This window comes from Chenopodium quinoa, unplaced genomic scaffold (assembly GCF_001683475.1).
Source record: "Chenopodium quinoa cultivar QQ74 unplaced genomic scaffold, ASM168347v1, whole genome shotgun sequence".
NCBI classification, from domain to species: domain Eukaryota; kingdom Viridiplantae; phylum Streptophyta; class Magnoliopsida; order Caryophyllales; family Amaranthaceae; genus Chenopodium; species Chenopodium quinoa.
In genome coordinates this window covers 948743-964158 of record NW_018743880.1, presented here as the reverse complement: position 1 = coordinate 964158, position 15416 = coordinate 948743, and positions in this window count along the sequence as shown.

Here is a 15416-nt window from a genome sequence, read left to right as displayed (position 1 = left end):
CCCATCGCATCTGCTTCTAAAGTAGGCCAAAAGTAGCCCTGTCGCCTTGCCCGTTGAGCAAGCGTCCTACCGCCTATATGGGAAGCACAGTAACTACAGTGAAGATCGTCTAGAATCTCTCGTCCCTTTTCTGGAGTAACACACTTTAAGAAGGGTTGAAGATACCCCCTTTTGTGAAGTTCTCCCTTTATTATTTCAAAACTGGTTGCTCGTTTTTTCAGTGCTGCCGCCTGTTGATGATCATCCGGCAGGGTACCGTTTGTCAGATATGCCCTGATTGGATCCATCCAGGTTGAGCTTCTGTCTAAGATTCCAATAGGTTCTTCCTCAATGCTTCTCCTCTCCATTACTTCCCAAAAAACAGTTCGAGGAGTATCACAGGAGGCGGATGATGCTAATTTTGAAAGTGCATCCGCCTGGTTGTTTTCTGATCTCGGCACTTGGATCAGATGGAAATCCTCAAGGGAGCCGACTGCTTGTCGGACCGCCTGTAAATACTTGATCATGGCCGGATGGATTGCTTTGTATTCGCCATTGTACTGACTCACTATCAATTGTGAATCGGAACAGGCGTCTATTTTTCTTGCCCCTGCCGCCTTGCACATGCGGATTCCGGCTAGTAAAGCTTCATATTCTGCCTCATTGTTTGAGGCCTGAAAACTGAAGCGTAGAGCATACTCGTACCTGTCGCCCTCTGGCAACTGACATATGACGCCTGCTCCACAACCATTTGAAGTAGAGCTTCTGTCCACATATACCTTCCAGACTTGGTCTGTAACTTGAGAGTCCGGAGGACGAGTCATCTCAACAATAAAGTCAGCAAAGGCTTGCCCCTTCACTGCTTTTCTAGGCTCGAAGGTAACTTCAAGGCTCTGTATTTCTATGGCCCATTTGATCATTCAGCCTGACGACTCCATGATGGTCAGTGGCCGCTTGATAGGTTGGTTTGTATACACGACGACTGCATGTGCCAAAAAGTAGGGCTTCAATTTTTTAACAGCCATGAAGAGTGCAAGACCAAATTTCTCCACTAAGGGATACCTCAACTCGGCATTTTTAAGTACATGACTGACAAAGTAAACCGGGAGCTGACAGCCGTCTCTTTCAGCAAGGAGAACAGCGCTTAACGCATGATCAGAGACGGCCAGGTATATGTAGAGTACTTCTTTGGGCAAAGGGCTGACCAGCCTTGGCAAGGAATGCAAGTGAACTTTCAATTTCTGGAAGGCTGCCTCAGCATCCGGCCCCCATTCAAACCTTGCCTTTTTCTTAATTGCCTGGAAAAAGTATAGGCATTTGTCGCCTGATCGGCTTAGAAATCTTCCCAAGGCCGCCAGACAACCTGTTAACTTCTGAACCTCTCGGATGGTACGAGGCGACTGCATGCCAATGACCGCCTGCACCTTCTCAGGGTTCGCCTCTATTCCTCTCTGATTGATAAGGAATCCGAGAAATTTCCCAGACTCAACTCCAAAGACACATTTCTTGGGATTGAGCATGACATGGTGCCGCCTGAGTGTGGAGAAAGTTTCTCGGAGGTCCGACAGATGATCTTTCTGAAGTTTAGACTTGACAATCATATCATCAATATATGCCTCGACATTTCTCCCAATTTGATCAAAGAACACAGTGTTTATCATTCGCTGGAAAGTGGCCGGGGCATTCTTAAGACCAAACGGCATGACCGTGTAACAGTGTAACCCCTGATCAGTGACGAAGGCCGTCTTCTCCTGATCTTTCTTCCATAAAGGAATTTGATGGAAACCAGAGTAGGCGTCCATAAAGCTCATTAAAGCATGGCCGGCTGTTGAGTCGACCAGATTATCAATTTTAGGCAGAGGGTAACTGTCTTTGGGGCACGCCTTGTTTAAGTCTGTGTAGTCTACACACATTCGCCAGGTGCCATTCGGCTTTTTAACAAGCACCACATTTGCAACCCAGTCTGGGAAGTAACACTGCCGAATGAACCCTGCATCAAGTAATTTTTTAACTTCGGCTGCTGCCGCCTGACTTCTTTCTTCGCCATGGTTCCGCTTCTTCTGCCTTACCGGCTTCTTTTTCGGATCCACAACCAGTTTATGTACCGCCAGGTCAGGACTAATGTCTGGCATTTCGTGGACTTCGAATGCAAAGATGTCCTTGTAGTCTTTCAATAGTTTGTGAAAGTCGTCACCCAGGACCCTCAGAGCAGCCGTCCCAACTTTGACTAGTCGGTCAGGACGCAAGTCGTCTAAGATCAGATCCGTATGCTCACCTGCCGGCTGAGGGCGGAATTCATCCGACCGCTCCTCTGCCAATGATTGCTATTTTCTGTCTTTTCTTTCGGCCCCTGTCTGGGATGCCTTTCTCTTCTTGCCGCCTGCTTCTTGAACAGGCGCACTCTCCTTGACATTGTCAAGGTCTATTTTTCCACCACTCGACCCAGTGGCCATAACAGTGGGCTTGACATCCGAGATATAGCACTCTCGGGCCATCCTGTGATCTCCCCTTAGGGACCCGACTGTTCCATTATCCCTCTCAAACTTGAGCAACATAAGAGATGGGATTATAACAGCCTTGGAATTATTCAGGGTTGGTCGTCCCAGAATCATGTTGTAGGCCGAGAGTTCTTCTACTACCAGGAACCGGACTACCATGTGTCGTCCTTCTCCTTTTTTGCCCAGGCGGATGGGTAAATCCACTCGTCCCACTGGGTGGACGACTCCTCCTCCAAACCCTACTAAAGGGTGGGATGCCGGATGTATGCAATCAGTCTGATATTTTAGTTTTGACAGACATTTGCTACTGATGAGATCTGAGGAGCTTCTGGTATCTATGAGGATTCGGCCAACTCTCTGGTTGGCCACTTTACATTCAATAACGATAGGGTCGTCATGCGGCCCTCTTACCCCTCCTAGATCTTCTTCAGTGATGACAATCTCAGGAAATGAATATTTAGAGGGTCGTTCTTGGTGAACGGAATTTACATCTAACTGCCTGATATTGTCTTTGTTGCCCCTAATAGTGGGGCCGCCTCCTGAGAAGCCGCCTTCAATGGTGTAGACGACTGCATCATCTGTATCGGAGTTGTCGGCCTGTTGATTCTTTTTGGCCGACTGCTTTTTTGAGGAAGTGTTCCCTGTAGATTTCTTGACATAAGTGTCAAGATCACCTTGCTCAGCCAGGCGGTCCAGATACCGCATGAGACTGATGCAGTCATTGGTGTGATGACCAACATCTTCATGATAAGCACAGAATTTATCTTGGATCCGGTTGTTTGCAGAACCCTTCATGGGGACCGGCTTCTCAATTGAGATCCGTCCCTTGATTTCTTTTAGGATAAACTGGTTATCCTTGTTAAACGCATACTTTGGGGAGTATGGTTTAAATTCTTTTTTCTTTTTCTTGGCCGGCTGTTTAGAGGAATCAGCCGCCCAGACCTCTTTTCTCTTCTCGTCTTTGTTTGACGACTGCTTCTGTCGTCCTTCTCTTTTGTCGGACTTTTTCCCGTCTGACTGTTTTACCGTACTACAAAGATCAGTCGCCTGTATATAAGCTTCCGCTTCAATCAAGGCCTCTTGAAGAGTCGCCACCCTCTTTCGGACCAAATCAAATTTGAAGGTCGACCCGTCTTTGAGACCTCTGAAAAAGTCAGTATAGGCTACTTCATCCGGTAACCCTTGAATCTGTATTCTCATCAGGTTAAACCGCCTGATGTAAGAACGCAGCCCCTCCTTCTCGCCCTGCTGAATTGTTCCTCAATCAAGAGTCGTCTTCTTCGCAGGGATGTTCATGGCGAAGTTAGAGGTGAACAAGTAAGCAAGCGTCCTGAAGTTATTTACACAACCAGTCGGCATGTTGCCGAACCATTGTTGTGCGATTCCTTTGAGAGTCGCTGGGAAACACTTGCACCAAGTGGGATCATCCAACCCTTGAAGGTACATCAGGTTGGTGAATGCCATCAGATGGTCTTCTGGGTTAGTAGTGCCGTCATAGGCGCCTACTAATACATTTTTCACTTTGGTCGGCTGAGCGGCTTCAGTAATTTCCTTGGAGAAGGTCGACGGCTGTTCACCAAGTCTAAGCAACCGTAGCTGCCAGTCAATAGGTTGGACATTTTTTAATGTCTGTCCACCAAACGGAGGTGGCTGTAAAAAATACTATTGTTGCGGTACAAACGGTAAGTTTGGTACCGCCTGGTCGCTATGAAAGCCGGACTGACGGGAGGTGCCGCCTGACTGACCCTCATGATACGACTGAGTATGCCTCATCGAGGTATTTCGCAGAATGTCTTGGAAGTTTGAAGTAGAGGCCGACTCTGACAATCGGTCACTCTTCTTCTGCTTATGTTTTCCTCGACCCGTCCGCCTGAATATGACGAACAGGTTTCCTATTTCCTGGAGTAGGAAAACGGTATTTTGTGAAATCAAGGGCAGGTGGTTCCCGCTTCCTAGATTTATGATGAGGGGTCGCCTCTCGCCCTTGAACTGGCTCCCTCTTCTGTGAAGAGGAGGGTTTCTTAGCCGACTGCTCCTTGTCCAGAGCAGGCGGCTTCTTGTTGATCAACTCTTGAATTTCTCCCTTGAAGTCCCTCATGAAGGTCATGAGTTCGTTCCTTGTGATGGGAGCAGACCCATCAGTCGGCTGCTGCTGAACAGGCGGTGCGCCTGCTGGCTCACTTCCAGTTTGAAGATGTTCCCGTTCTCTCCTTTCGGTATGACGGGTACGTCGGGCCCTTAGGGTCCCGTCTGAAGCTGTGTGAGCTTCAACTTCAAATTCATTCTCAGTATCGTGGTCCGACTGAACTTGAGGGTCGTCTAGGGGACGCCTCTCTTCAGGTGTCGGTACAGACTTGGATGCCATCTCAGAAGTACTCTCCCCACAGACGGCGCCAAATGTTTCGGGGTTTTCTGATGTCCTGCGGGAGAGTTACAATTCCGAGACTGGAACCGGACGCCTGTACCTGCAAAACAACGGAGACTCCTTGTGGTGGGAGCTCCGCCTCCAACGATCAAGTTAGTACTTGTTTGACGAGTAATAAATGCGGAAATTAAAGTGATTGGGTCTCTCTAGATGAGAGTGTTTAATGTGAGTTTTTAGCGTAATCTCCCTTAATGAGGATTAAGGGAGGTATTTATAACCTTGGGAAACGTGTCAATCCTAGGTTTAGGTTAACCTAGGGCTGATTGGGCTTCCCTCGAAAGTTGGGCCTGGGTGGCCGGTTTCTCCATTAGGCATGGAGTATGCCACGTGTCATGACATAATAGGTCCAAGGTAGACGAATAAGCGTGTGCCACGTGGCAAGCCCTGACAGTTCCAACTGGGGGACACTTGGCAGGACCTGATTGGCCCACGTGGCGCATTCCGATTGGTGGGAGCAAAATCCCCTAATCACTACCAACAATATAAGCCAAGTTGATATCAATGAAGTGTTAGCTCTTGATACTCCATTGCCCAAGAAGAAAAGAACTTACACTCCTTTAGGAATGACTTATGATGTGGCCTTTGATTGCCTTTACAGTCAAGGCTTGATCACACCTATTGGGCCATTTATAGAGCCAAAACCTGAAGAAAGGAGCGCCAAATGGAATCCTAATGCCCATTGCATGTACCGTCAAGGAAGGGGCCACACTACGGAGCAATGTTGGAATTTGAAGGACGCCATTCAAGACTTGATGGATGCAAACAAACTTCCTGTCCCTCCAAACGACAAGAAGTAATGAATACAAGGCACACAGATCCTTCGTGCAAGATTTCATGATTTCTTTCTTTATCACTCTTCTCCATTCCCCCATTCATGTCTAGCATAGGTTTTCCACTTTGAATTTTTTTATATGTTTCATGTGTTTCATTCACCTTTTCCATTAATAAAATGAGCAATTTTCCTTTACATCTCGATCAGAGAATTTTCCATTCATTCAGTCATTCTCAATTAAAAAAAAATCAATTACCGAACTAAACCCAAGGTACACCAATGACTTGAGGCACCTTTGCAACCATGTCATTCCCTGTTAACCGTTCAATCACATTCCATTTCTTCATGAACCATTTTGAGCCTCGTCTAACGTTTGGCCTTCATTTCTTCAACCCACATTCACTTAACCCTGGGATTGGAAGATGTGTAATTGTACAACATTCAAAAAAGCAAGTAAAAAAAAAAAAAGAAAGCAGCAAAGCAACAATAAAACAATGTCTAAAGGCAAGTGTTCCAATGTCTTTGATATGAACACGTCTCAAATTGCGTCTCTCATCGAGTGCTTGGTACCGTGCCTGAGAAACATGAATGCTAAGTGAGTGATGGACCACATGATCTGAGATTGTCTACATTGATTAAAAAAAAAAGAGAAAAAAAGAAATTCAAAACAAAAAAAAAAATGGGTTGAAAATAAACTTGCAAAATTCAAAATTTTCAAATTTACGATTACACATCTTGGGGGCTTCTCTCGGGTCTTGAGCCTTTTACCTCTTTCTTCCTTAAACCATCAACTTAACCACATTACAACCCTTGAAAGACCTCTTTGAGGTGTACATACACTTGTGCAAAGTTCGATTAGAGCTACGTTCGGCCTGATTCCTAATGGATACGTAGGCAACCTCATATCGAGGTGTGGCCACATTCATATTCACATTCATATTCACATTCATATTCATATCCATGCATGATCGAGTCAAAGAATATCCAATGCTTATCCCTACCCATTTAGAGCTAGACTTGGAGGCTTGAACCCAAATCACATTAGCTTACCCAGCCTGAAGAGTCATCATCTTTAACTCTTCTCACATCTCTTTCCATCGCTATAACCCTTGCAGCCAGCCTTAGTATCACATTCACACACTTCACTCACAAATCCATATCCATATCAATCATCCTTCCCTTTAAGAGCCCTTTATCATGAAATCTTGTTTCAACACTGTGCATGTTTCATCATATTTAAAGACAACAGAAGAAACATTGTATACTTGCTTAGCTTCCTGACCCGAGCAATGTTCATTGTTTCGCATAATGTGCTAAGAAACATTTATATATCAATGATTTTTAATCATACAAAGCATATCGTGCTTAGCTCCTTGACCTAAGCAACGTTCATTGTGCAATAATCACTATACGTGCTTAGCTTCCAGACCTAAGTCACGTTCAAAATCGCTTCTTTACACCATATATGATGCTTAGCTCCATGACTTAAGTTCATTCATCTATCGTGTCACATGATGTAATTATCCTTAGCCTCCTGGCCTAAGAGCTTGCATCATGCATACATTATTTTCAGGATAAGCAATTCAAACGAATCATTTCGTCTTGCTCAAGGAGGAAGTTTAAAACTTCTCTCCCTTTTCATTATTTTATTTTGGGGAAGTTCAAAAAACTTTTTCCAAGTTTTCATCGAAGGAAGTTCGAAAATAAAAGTTCAGTTTTCACATCTTTCTTTTCCGGGAGAAAGTCGGTACCCTCCACTCATGACGAAAATTGACGAAATTTTTTTGCTTTTGCATCTTCGTTTGCTTGTGTCTGCACACACACATATACAAACACACACACACTCACAAGTCATACACATGTCATGTCACATCAAGTCAAACTTGGTCAAGTTAGTGGTCAAGTCAATCACAGTATATATGAGTCCATTGGCAAATTTATTTTTGCAGGTGTTATCTACAGCCCATGTCCGGGGACAAGCGGACCATCTACAGCCCACGTCCGGGGACAAGCGGACCACCATCATTTCATGACGCAAGGTTCTCGATACACAGAGACATGCAATCTCATCATCAGTCGGCTTTCCTCAGGCTTGGAAAGCGTTATCCGGTGGATTTTTCTTCAAGTATAGAAAACCGCCAAATCGGCTTTCCTCAAGCATGGAAGGCATTATCGGTGGAATTATTCAAGCATAGAATGACACCATATTCATCAGTCGGCTTTCCTCAGGCTTGGAAAGCGCTCGGTGGATTTTTCTTCAAGTATAGAAAACCGCCAAGTCGGCTTTCCTCAGGCTTGGAAAGCGTTATCGGTGGATTTTTCTTCAAGTATAGAAAACCGCCAAGTCAGCTTTCCTCAGGCATGGAAAGCATCATCAGTGGATTTTTCTTCAAGTATAGAAAACCCTAAAATTCCTTTGTCGGCTTTCCTCAAGTATGGAAGGCATTATCGGTGGAATTCTTCAAGCATAGAATGACACCAAATTCGTTCGTCGACTTTCCTCAGGCATGGAAGGTATTATCCGGTAGCTTTCTTCAGGCTTAGAAAACTGCCAAACTCTTCAGTCGGCTTTCCTCAAGCATGGAAAGCGTTTCAACCAATGTCACTTGGTAGATTCCTTCAAGCTTAGGAAGCTGCCAAATTCGTTTGTCACCGACACACTGGTGCCAGATACGTATTCTATCCCGTTACTCTTTTATTTGTGGAATTAACATATTTCTGCAGGTATCGGCGTATACAGAATGATTTAGGATCCCAGAACGTCTTAAATCATTCTCCGTCCCTATCGACTACTTTGACTATCGTTTTCGAAACTAACGTTTCTACAAACTCAGTCAAAGTGGGGGCTTCTGTAGACACCTAAAAATGTCTCCCCAAAACCAAACCCGATGATAAATAACCTTTCACCGCCACTATTGGTCGGGTTTAGTATTTAATCCCGAGAGTGCTTGAAAAACCGTATTTTATTAAATTCATACTTTTGAAAGGTCCATGGATTAGTCTTGATGTTTGGTAAAAGCATAGTTTTACTTTCAGCCCAAACTTACTAATTAATTTTAAGCCCAAACCTTTTTATTTTATTATTTATTTTTGGCCCAAACCTTTTATTTATTTTTATTTTATTATTTTAGCCCGAATAATAAAAGTCAGAAAAAAAGCCCGAAATTATCAATCGGCACTTAAAAAGCCGAAAGAAATTAGGGTTAAAAATGAATTTAGACGGAAAAATGGACTGGAAGAAATTAGGGACTTCCCGTGACACGGGAGGTCTTCCGTGACACGAAACGTTCCGTGCCCTTTCCGCGTAAACCCTTAACGCGTTTTTCATTCCGTTTTCTGAAAATTTCCCGCGTCACTCCAAAACTGTACCGTGTCACGGGAAAGTGTACCGTCTGACGGTACAGTCTGACCGTGTCACGGTACAGTCTGACCGTGTCACGGGATACTTTTTTAGGGTTTTTATCATTTTAGGGTTCCGTGTGCTCCCTCAGCACATTTTCCCTATAAATACCCCCTCATTTTTGATGTACGGGGCAACCAAAATTTTATGATTCTTATTTTCTCTCTTCTATGCTATTAACCTAAACACTAGCCTACCCTTTTCACTTCAAAATTCCTTCTTCAAGCACTCAAAGGAGTCCATATTTCACTCAAGGTTCTGTCCTTAAGCCAAGGCGTGAAAGGTAGAATCGTTTGAGGGTTTGGCCCCAAAATCAACCTTATTTTATTTAATTTGATTTAGTCATTGTTTTATTATTTCCTTGAAGTTACTAACTCGTTTATTATTTTGTAGTTACAAACAAACAGAATCAAAGTAAGGATCATGCTCTTTTTATTGTTATTATTTTTTTAACGATTTTTATGTTGTTGGAATTATGATTAAATTGGTTTTTATATTAATATTTATTCCATTATTTACTTTGATCACCATATTGCATGTTAAAGGGAATATGTAATTGAAAATCACGCCTAATAAGATAATTTGGACAACCGGTTTAGGATTCCTTTTAATCTTATTATTAATTGAAGTGATCACCAATATTTTAGAGTTATGTGTGCATTAATCTTAAACCAATTTAGCATAATAATAGTTTAGAGCAAATTGAATTTTTGTTTGTATGCCTTTGAGATCACAGGAGTGCTTTTCACTATTAGAATCAAGTAGAGTCCAATACGAGCGAATGTGACTCCATGACTCACTTTGTACCATCATCCCTGATCCTCCTTTCGTGGTTCCGAGCCATATGGAGTTAGTAATCACATGGATTATGAATGGGGTGTAACCTTCACGGGTCAATCGCTGTTGCCTTCGTTGTCCCTTATTCGTGGTTGCCTTTTATGATTCGTGAACGGTTTACAAGTTCCTTAAAAACTTGTTGGCGGCTCCCTACTTTATTTGTCCCTAATTGTAATGCCAATTCCCACTTCCTATGAGTGCCAAGCATATTCACAACATGCTTTTAACGTAGGCGCACTTCAAACGACGCCTACAAACCCCGACCTTCTCATTTGTTGTATGTCAATGAATAGATCTTTGTCGGACCCAAGTTGAGTGCATGAGGGGAAGAAGCGTTCATAGTTAAGCTTCTTGGCAATCCTTGTAATCATCCCACCAAGGGCAATTTCTCCCGTCTTGTGACCCGACTTGATTGCCTCGCAGCACATGACGAACCAGTACCCCATATTGAGCCGCCCTTTCAATTCCTCCCTAGTGGCAACCCACAAAGTAAATAGCTCTTCATGCGAGAGCTTACTCAAGTCTTGCTTGCTAAACACCGCAAATCCTAGAATGCGGTGTAGAATACGGAGCACGGGGTGGATAATATGGTTGGCCACCGAATACCTAGTGTTGAACTCTTCAAAATCGGTAATCGTTTGCCACCATCGAAATGCATTGTACTCTAGGAATATGCTCCATGAAGGGGCAAGGAGGTTCGCCTCGAGGTTCAAATCCAACAATGCATTAAGATCACTAAGCGTCATAGTGTGCTAGTTGTTGAACAGTTGGAAGGAAATTTGGAAGACGTTGTTCCCATAAGGCTCCTTTTCAAATGAGGCCAAGAATTAGAAGGTGGGCTCCTTATATGTTCGAAATTATGCTTGATGAACTCACTCATCCCTAAGTTGTCAAGGAGCGACCTTATGTCATCGTCAATCCCCAAAGCTCTCATGGAGCGTTGATCATAGTGTCTGGAGGGATTTAACTTTCGTCCTTGAAGGTCTTTAACGAAAGTTGCATGGACCTTGTTCAAGAATCTCAATTGAGGGGGAACATTTGGTCCTTGAGCTTGAGTTTTTTGAGTACTCGGTTCCTTAACCCTTAACCTGGGCTCTAATCTGCTCTTCCTTTTGCTCATTGTGTTCTCAAGCAATACAAACAACCCAACCAAAAGAGAACTCCCTTCGAACCCAACCAATAATTGAAACACAACAACAACAACCCAAGTCTTAACAATCTGCAAAAAGGTTAGTACCAACAACTAACCACACAAATATAGCTCCTAAGACAACTAGAATCAACAACAAAGCACTCAATCACAATACATTATGATAATAAGCAATTCTCATGAAAGTAGTTGCATTATCATCAATACTAACACAAAATTGCTCAACTTAATTTCATGAAAATGGCTTCCAAATCAATAATGTTAACAACAATGTCCCAAAATCACTAAATATCACACTAATAACCAACAAATCCTTAACAAAAAAAATCAAAATCACATGAAATTCACTCAAGCTAATTCATGCTTAATAACTAAAAAATTTTCATAAACAAGTGAAACTAAGTAATAAAATAGCAAAATTTAGAGTTATACCACTTAGGATAAGCTTGAATACCACTAAGAACCCCCAAGAACACCACCTTCAATTAAGCTTGCAAACCATGAAAATGGAGGATTTCTGGGTATTTTGGAGAGAGAACGTGGGTAAATTTTTAAGTTGAGTGAAAATTTTTGATGGATTTGAAGGAAAATCAATGGAATTTGTGAGAAATGGGTGAAATTGGAAGGTTAGGGTTTGAGTTTGTGAGGAGAGAGAAGAGAGCATGAAATAAGGGTTGTGAAATTATGAGGACGAAATGGGGAAGAAAGGGTTAAAACCCAATTTTCCCAGCTCTGCGCGCCCGCACAGGGATCGCGCACTAGGTCGCGCAGACTCTCTGTCTCAAATCTCCAATTTTGAATTAAGTTGTGCGGGTTCTGACAGTGCTTGCGCGCCCGCACACCTTCTCCTGCGCGACCGCACAAAAGTCGCGCACTAGGTCGTGCAAACCTTCTGTCTCGAACTCCAATTTGCGAATAAAGGTGTGCAGGTTCAAACAGTGCCTGCGCGCCCGCACACTTTACACTGCGTACCCGCACAGATGTCACGCACAGGGTCGCGCAGAGTAAAATTCAATTTCTTTCTCCTCACATATTCGATATAGAAAATCCTTGCTCCTTCATCATCCAAACACCTATCAACCAAAAGGGGGGAAAATCAAATTCAAATTCAAATTCAAAAAAAAAGTGAAATCGGAATATTTTTGAAAAAATATAGAAAGGAGTTAGAAACTCGGGTTGCCTCCCGAGATACGCTTCTTTATGAGGTCACTAGCTTGACCATGAGAAAAATTCTTCAAGTGGGAGGCTTGGGATCCAAAGGATCAAGCATTATACATTCGATGATACCAACTTCTTCCTTGCAAAAGTAATGCTTTAAACGATGACCATTAACCATAAACTTGTTACCATCTGCATCTAACTCAAAGGAGCCATAAGGAGTAGTCTTTGATATCAGAGAAGGACCCGACCACTTTGATTTGAGTTTACCCGAAAACAAACGAATCCTTGAGTTGAAAAGCAAAACCTTGTCTTTAACCTTAAAGTTCTTGTTTTGAATATGTTGGTCATGCCACTTTTTGGTCTTCTCCTTATATAACCTTGAGCTCTCATAAGCATCATCTCTAAGCTCTTCAATTTCATTGAGCTTAAGCAATCTCTTCTCACCGGCTAACGATAAATCCATATTAAGCTCTTTGATGGTCCACCAAGACTTGTATTCTAACTCAACCGGCAAGTGACAAGCCTTTCCATAGACCAATCTATAGGGGGTCGTGCCAATTGGAGTCTTATACGCCGTCCTAAGAGCCCATAGTGTGTCATCAAGTTTAACAGACCAATCTTTCCTAGATTCGTTCACCATCCTTTCAAGAAGATTTTTTATTTCACGATTCGAGACCTCCACTTGTCCTTGAGTTTGAGGGTGGTAAGGTAATCCAACCTTGTGATGAACGCCATACCTCTTGAGAAGAGCTTCAAATTGCTTTTTGGCAAAATGGGAGCCTCCATCACTAATTAGCACCCTCAGAACTCCAAACCTAGGAAAAATGATCTTCTTTAGAAGCTTAAGCACAACCTTTTGATCATTGGTAGGTGAGGGTATGGATTTAATCCATTTCGTCATATAATCGACCGCTACCAAGATATATAGATTCCCACAAGAAGAAACGAAAGGCCCCATAAAATCTACCCCCCAAACATCGAAGGGTTCAACTTCTAAAACACTTTGTTGGGGCATTTCGTCCCTCTTGGTAATGCCTCCGCTCCTTTGACATCTATCACATTGCGCAACGAATTGGTGGGCGTCTTTATGCATTGTCAGCCACCACAATAAAGATTGAGAGATTTTTGCCACTGTTTTGTCAACACCACCATGTCCTCCAGATGGTAGCGAGTGGCAATGCTCAATAACTCCTTGAATTTCATGATCTGGAATACACTTTCGATAAAGGTCATCTCCAAATTGCTTCAATAGGTATGGGTCATTCCAAGAGTACCTTCTCACTTCCTTGAAAAACTTCTTCTTTTGTTGAGAAGAATACTCCGAGGGAACGACTCCACATGCAAGATAGTTGGCTATATCCGCGTACCAAGGGTTAGAAATTGACACCAAAGCCATGAGAGCCTCAAATCCTATCTCATCATTAATCGGTACATCCTCCTTGTTCTCAAGAATTAGCCTAGACAAATGATCCGCTACGTAGTTTTCCGCTCCCTTTTTGTCCCTCATTTCTATGTGAAAGTCTTGGAGAGAGAGAACCCAACGGATCAAGCGAGGCTTTGCTTCTTTCTTGGTCATGAGATACCGCACCGCGATGTGATCCGTGTACACAATAACTTTTGAGCATGTAAGATAGGACCAAAACTTATCGAATGCAAACACTACCGCTAACATCTCTTTCTCCGTTGTTGTGTAATTCTTTTGAGCCTCATCTAGAATCCTACTTGCATAGTAGATGACACACGACTTCCCTTATTTCTTTTGACCAAGAACGGCACCTACTGCAAAGTCACTAGCATCGCACATTAGCTCAAAAGGCAAGCTCCAATCTGGAGCTTGCACAACGGGAGAAGAAATGAGAGCTTCCTTGAGCTTACGAAATGCCTCAACGCAAGCCTCATTGAATCTAAAAACAACCTCTTTTTTGAGTAATTCGGTCAAAGGTTTGGCAATTGAAGAAAAATCTTTGATAAACCTCCGGTAAAAACCGGCATGCCCAAGAAAAGCCCGTACCCCCGTGATGGAAGTAGGAGGGGGCAACTTTTCAATCACCGAAACCTTGGCCGGATCAACCACAATGCCATTTTTTGAAACCTTATGGCCCAGGACAATGCCCTCCTCGACCATAAAATGGCACTTTTCCCAATTTAAAACCAAACTCGTCTCTTGACACCTTTTCAAAACTTTTTCAATGTTAAAAAGACAAGTGTCAAAAGACGAGCCACCAACACTAAAATCATCCATGAAAACTTCAATTTCTTTTTCAAGCATCTCAAAGAAAATGGAAGTCATGCATCTTTGAAAAGTAGAGGGAGCATTGCATAATCCGAGTGGCATTCTTCGGTATGCAAATGTCCCATATGGACATGTAAAAATAGTGTTCTCTTGATCACTTGGATGGATAGGGATTTGGAAAAATCCGGAATACCCATCCAAGAAACAAAAGAAAGCATGGTTAGAAAGCCTTTCAAGCATTTGGTCCATGAAAGGGAGAGGAAAATGATCTTTCTTGGTGTTTTTGTTCAATCTCCTATAGTCAATGCACATTCTCCACCCGGTCACCGTCCGGGTGGAGATTTCCTCTCCCATTTCATCCTTGATTGTGGTCATTCCACCCTTCTTTGGAACTACATGAACCGGGCTAACCCATTTTCTATCGGAGATAGCATAGATGATGCCTGCTTCACGTAGTTTCAAAATTTCTTTCTTCACAACCTCTTGAAGGTTGGGGTTCAACCTTCTTTGAGGTTCAATGGAGGTGGAATGATCATCTTCAAGATGAATACGATGCATGCATAAAGAAGGGCTAATACCTTTGATATCATCAATGCTATACCCTATCACATCCCTATATTTTCTTAAAACATCAAGAAGTTTTTCCAATTTAAGACCATCTAGGGTAGTATTGACAATAATAGGGTATTTTCCCTCCTTATCAAGAAAAGCATATTTCAAAGAAGGGGGAAGGGGCTTGAGTTCTACCTTAGGAAGAGGCTTAGAACTCTCCTCCAATTTCTCCTCCTTGGACTCAAGCTCGATCTCAACTTGTTGTTCAACTTCCTCCTTTGAGGATTCCTCCATTTGCCATGACAAACTCTTTAGCCTCTTGAGAGTGGAACTTAGAGCTTCTATCATTGGATCTTGAGGCCTCATCACGACCCTTCCCAAGCGATCTAGCTCCTCATTCACAACATCA